Below are 6,579 nucleotides of genomic sequence, written 5' to 3' on the forward strand. Positions count from 1 at the left end.
TTTTTGAAGACAATTTCTTTGAGGTGTAAGTCCCAAAACTTGTCTACATATTTATGAATGGATTTGTAGGGAGAGAGCTTCAAGCTTCGCCAGTCGGTGAGTACTTTGTCTTTGGCATCGGTGGCTGAAAACTACTTCATAATGAAAGCTCTTAAAGCTTTCCATGTTCGTGGAGCTTCACCATTTGTCCGTAGGCTAGACGACCATTGCCTGGCGGACGAGATGCTCTTTCCTCCCTCTTTGAACTTCTTGAGCTTGGACGATCTCTTCCACGCGGCATAGGATTTCCTATGGCCCTCTTCTTTTGGATGGTTTAAAAGTTACACCATCGCTTTCTTCAGAAGATGAAGAATTTGAGGAAGGTGGAGAAGAGGGTGACCTCTTTCTTGCCTTTTTCTTGCCTTGGTCCTCCTTGCCTGCACCATCACTTCTTCATAAGAGGAAGAGGATGAAGAAGATGGAGAAATGGGTGACCTCTTTCTCGCCTTTTTCTTCTCTTGTTTTTAATCATCCCTCTTTGAATTATAGTGTGGATAAGTGCGTGATGGTCTTCTCGGTTTGGAAGGTGATGGAGAGCGTTTTGCCCGCTATCTTCATGGAGCTATCTCCATCGAGGTGGCAGGACACTCACTTCTTTCTCATTCTTTTGGTGGGAGCTCTTGAGTTCTCCTTTGGGAAGGAGATGCGTCATCAAGAAGAAAATTTTTGAGCCCTTTGTACGGATCCTCTTCTTCTTCCCAAACCGGAGAGAGACCTCTTTTGGAGGTCTCGCAAGGAGGCTTGCTAGATACTCTCTCATCATGGTGGGGAGCTTGGAGAATCCCATGAGCACGAAGCTTCCGTTGCACTTCACTTTAGAGGGATGGATTGCCCATGGCTTGTTGAAGCATAGTAACAAGGTAGTTAACAAGCATAGGGACATCATTAGTAGCCTACTCATTAGCAAAATCAAAGCTATCAACATTAATTTCACTCTCTTTACTATTGTCAGCCATTCTAACAATTCTTAGGTGTACTTAAGAATTGTATTGTAAAATGTCTCCCTTGATGGGAGAAACCTATAATAGAAAGCCTTTTGGAGGGGGGACCGGCTCCATGGAAATCCTGTCCTCAACTGTTGTCAATAGCTTAATTTCTCTCTCTTTTGAAGTATTGTTCATGCTTATCTAACTAGGTGTTATGCTTTTTGTTGCTCTCTCCATCCAAGAACTCTTGCTATGCTCAGTAGGAATCAATTCTAATGAAATGATCACTATGTTCATGTTATTTTCTGCTACACACAAGTTACTAGGACATTAAATGTTACAATGGTATTAGAGCACAAGGTTTCTCTTTTCTTGCTCAAGAAGAGAGGTCCTCAAGCTAGCTATAAATGGTTGGTATTATTAACTACAGTTGAGTAAGTAGAATAGGGATTTTCTATCCTTGTAGTGGCTGTTTTGGTGTTGAAAGACCCTCTCTTCTATTCCTTGACATTAATGATATTTGAGCCATGGGTACAATAGCTTGAGTGCTTTTCTAAATGGGTAAAGAGGAGCAACAACTAGGGCTTGAAGTATTCCTTCAATAACTAGCTAGTGCAATGAAGATAGAAGCTTCAAGCACTAAGCAAACACTTATAAAACACAACATCAATTCTCTCATGGTGAGAGCTAGCAGGGTATGAGGGTAGATTGAGAGGAAGAAGGAGTAGTCTTACGAGAAAGAAGTATATCTCCTCACATAATCATTCATAATAGCTTAGTATAGCTTAGTAATTAGAATGGTAGAGGAGATGAGCATGCATTGCAGCTTGGCTCTTGGTTGGATTTGCATCACAAAGCCAAGAGTTGTTGGTGTAGGCCTCCCTTCTCACAAGCTTGGAGTAGATGATGAGCTTTCCATTAAAGCTCGAGAAGGAGATAGAGAAGAGAGTCTTCTTGCTTCTCACTTGAGATTGTGAGTGTGTGTGTGATAATGCCTTGCCAAAATCAGCCCCCTCTCTCTCTTGGTCAACCCCTCTTGCAAATTACTCTTGTTGGCACCCGATTGGACCCTGCAAAGCTTAGCCAATGAAAATTTAGAAGCATAAGTGATAGCCTTGTGACATGTGTCCCCCTTTATCTTCTGGCCAATAGGAAGCAAGCAAGCCATTGGGCTTCTGAATGCTCATTGGACCCCTTGGGAGACTGTCCAATAGTCTTCTAGAGAGCTTAATTCTTATTGGTCCTTTTATCAAGTGTTTTTAATGAATTAAACTAGATTTACTCTAGCCTAGTTCTCATTGGTTGGATTTGCATCACAAAGCCAAGAGTTGTTGTTGTAGGCCTCCCTTCTCACAAGCTTGGAGTAGATGATGAGCTTTTCATTAAAGCTCGAGAAGGAGAGAGAGAGAGTCTTCTTGATTGATACATGAGATTTTGTGAGTGTGTGTGTGATAATGCCTTGCCAAAATCAGTCCCCTCTCTCTCTCTCTTGGTAGACCCCTCTTGCAAATTACTCTTGCAGGCACCCCATTGGACCTTGCAAAGCTTAACCAATGAAAATTGAAAAGCATAAGTGATAGCCTTGTGACATGTGTCCCCATTTCCCCTTTTGTGAGAGCTTTAGGTAATTAAATAAATCAATCAAACTCTCATTGGACCCCTTTTTCTTCTGGCCAATAGGAAGCAGACAAGTCATTGGGCTGTTAAATGCTCATTGGACCCTGTTAGAAGCTGGACACACCCTACGGAAAATGACTGCTAGGCGGATTATCATTTTTTGTAATTATTCATTTATTGAGAAAACCCAACATTTCACCTTTGTAAATATTGAGGCTTTACAGAAGTTTCTAGATTGTATCCCATTTTTGACATTTAGATTGAGTAGATGGTTAAAAATTGGAACATTAGGGTTTGAGATTGTAAGGTATTTATACCACTTTTTGACCTTAATGGAAAAACCTTTTGTCATTTTAGAAAAGAGTACTGTCTGTGAGTGAGCGTACTGTTTATGAGAGAGAGTGAGAGCTTCATTTTGACGCTACGCGCGCACCGATGGTCGGAATCGAGTGCGGAGAAGTGCATCGTGTTGCCCCCAAGAGAGCTACGCGCCAATACCTACATTGCGGGTGTACCGTCCGGTTTTGCGAGCTTGACCTACGAGCTTCATCTGGTGATTCCGTGAGCATACGTTATCCGTTTTTGCATTTCAGCATATCCACGTGTTCGCATTGAGTAGAGCTACACATTAGGCACCTTAATTTTTCCGAAACAACAACCTGCAAATTTCGGCCAAACATCCTACGTGATTTTGCACCAGGTGTTTAGGGTTGAAATTTTGGTTCATGGACCTTAGGGAGAGCGACCTATTGGTGTTAGTAGGGTCTCCTTCAAGTTCTATGGCGTTTCGAGACCGTTTGATGGGTATTTGGCTCTTGGAAGCGTTGTAGGAAACCTCTTCTTAAGCACTCTTGAAGGCTGTAGCTTAAACATTGGGTAGAGACCTCTGTAAGAATTAGTCGAGAGTCGGTCGAGTGTAGATTGACACCCTATGCTTGATTCCACGCGCCTGTGGGTCGAGCTTCGTCCTTAGCTGACAAATCTTGTTAGGTGAGTTTCCGCTGTGTTGACGTCATCGTCGAGTATCCGCCAACATTGGCGTCGCTGCAGGGGATGAAAACCCTAGGTAGGTGATCGAGACTAGTCCTTGAGGATAGGGATTCTCTGGCTTGCCAGAGTTTCGTTTTACATTTAGATAGGATCAAAGAGTGGAGGACTCTCTAGGTCTTAGAGGGAGTCTAGGGAGCGTGTGTCTGGCCTAGATCCTTCGACTTAGGTAGACTTAGATAGTTTTAGGCCTTAGTTGAGTTGATGAGTAGGAGTTTGAGTGGTAGAAGTGGTGAAAGGAGAGCTTGAGAGTCCGAAGAGGCCAGGAAGCAACCAAACCACCATTATCACCATTTCACATGATGACTAGGAGTAGGGTAAGTAGGACATCATGATTCATGATCTAGAGCACTTCATGCTATTAGGTTCATCACAAGGTTGTAAAAGACACAAAAGAGTGTTTGAAAGCTGAAGTGAAGTTCAAAAGTTCCTGTGAGTGTTTCTGATAAAGCTGCAGAGAATTTATATATTTTTTAATATCTATAACAAAGATAATACAATGGGATTAGGTGATGAGATAAGTACTTTAAATTTGTCTCATAATTTACAATTGCTATATGGAAACAAGAAAATAACTATGTTGTACTTGTGATTGTTAGCTTTCAAACAAATTTTCAAAAAGGCACAAGCTGAAACAAGAAAAAGAAAAACTAGTTCAAGAAAAAAATAAAAGATTTCACATTTTTTATTCACAAGTTAAGCAATGTGAATGGTGAGAGTTTATGGATGTGATATAAAATGTATCTTAATCAATGGTAGACCAATCATGCAAATGGTGATGTGTTTGCTGACGATAATAGATACAATTACATAAATATAGTTATTTTTATATCACCACAAACAAAATATTAGAGTTCTCAAGTTTTAATCTTTTAGAGTTCTATCATTATATTTTACCATATACTCTGTATTTTAAAGTAGATATAATATACACAACTATTAACTTCAACCAAGTTTTTGTCTAATACTTTGCACGTTTTACGAAATATATAATCAAAATATTAAGAAACAATGCATGTATTTTCAACAGAGAAATTGCTTGTATAAAAGCATAAACTATCATCTTGCACTTTGAATATGATGTCAACTTACAGAAACTCGCAAAAACAAATAGATAATTTGGACACATTATCAAAAAAATATTAAGGAGCATTAAAATTAACCAAAATTAAACGAGTATAATATTACTCTAGAAAAGATCAAGGAAATTGTCCAGTATCATGGACAAAACAAGTATCAAAATCAAAGCTCTTCATTAGACGCAAGTATGAACTTTAACACTTTATATCAGATATAAATAAAAAGGCTACATAAGTTTTTTAAAAATTTCTAAATGCTATTTTGTGTATAACAGATTTCATTATACAAAGAGATAGCATCAAATGCATATTTACATGCTTGAATGTATAATAAATTAAAATTATATAGAATTAATAAAGAATTTAAAACAACGTATTCTTCATTACAAATCTAACCCTTCGAGTAAGTTGCGCTTGCAATATCTACAGGTACAAGCCATTTGACAAAAAATTTGAAGTCAAAATCTCACAAATAGCTCAAGATAAATGCAAAGCAAATAGATTGAAAAAAATTATATATTAATTTATAACCAGCAATCCATTATGGATACAATATACTTAATGGAAGTCTTAACACAACAAAAAAAATTTACGACTTAAAGACAAAATAATTATTATACCATCATTTGTTATTAACTAATGTGTTTTTTAACTATGCTAAATTCTTTGATTCTTTCATAACATCAAAAAATCTAGCATCATTATTATATTCATTAGAATAACTTAGTGTATATACACAAACGTTACATTCTAGTAATACCAAATGATGAACATGTCCATAATACGCAGCGCCTCTAGCCAAAAGATTATGAGTTTTCACTAATACTCCTCTTTAAATGCACATTATGGTTACTCTTATCATCTTCCTTCATAATTGGTAATTTATGTGGAGTTGCATCATGGATACAAGTATAGCACACACACAATTCCAACACATAGATAAGCTACTTCCATTATTAGGATTCCCTCATTATATGCAACAAATGGCATTATAAGATCCAAATAAATAATCTCCATCATCTAGTGCCCAAATTTAAGCACATGCTCTTATGCCGAGCAAACCAATAACTTTTCTTTTCTCCTAATTAACTCTTGAACTACTACACTCAAAGCTAGTTGATTTTGCCAACAATGAGTCTACCTTGCAATGAAAACACTAAAATGATGGTGATGCCTCCTTAAGCACACTTTTTGGATAAGAGAAAAAGTAAAATTTTGCCTCTATATGTGTGTTTATCTTGCGCCTAATCCAGCTTACATGCAATTCACAAAGAGAGAGAGAGAGAGAGAGAGAACTACACTTGCTCCGGATAGATCTCGAAGTCTCTTTGAAAAAAACTTCTCTTCTCGTCCTTTTTCTCTCTCTTGATGCAGGTCAGCAAGTTTTCTATCTTTGTCTATCTCTCTCTCTCTCTCTCTCTCTCTCAAACAAACACACAGACACACATGGTCTAATATCTATACTCTCTCTCTCTCTCTCTCTCTCTCTCTCTCTCTCTCTCTCTCTCTCTCTCTCTCTCTCAATTCATTTATAAACAATTATAAATACACAATTTCATTGTATGTTCAGTACAATGGAAAGTTTAATTTTATCTACTGTCATTGTAGGTAGATTAAATTTAAAATTCTCTCATTCTTTTGGCCGTTTTTTAATACCATTCTCTTTTATTTGTTTCTGGTTGGCCTTCTATTTCGATGTATGGGATACCTTTGGACCATTTTCATATCAAGTAAGTGTGATTGTAATGTGTGTGTGTGTGTGTGTGTGTGTGTGTATGTGTGTGTGTGTGTGTGTTGTATTAAATCTGTACTTATAACAAGTGAACATAAAAGTTCAAAAGATAACTGGTTTTAGAAAAAGGACAGAGATT

The sequence above is a fragment of the Adiantum capillus-veneris genome, chromosome 28, assembly GCF_014529385.1.
Source record: "Adiantum capillus-veneris isolate H3 chromosome 28, ASM1452938v2, whole genome shotgun sequence".
Classification (NCBI taxonomy): Eukaryota; Viridiplantae; Streptophyta; class Polypodiopsida; order Polypodiales; family Pteridaceae; genus Adiantum; species Adiantum capillus-veneris.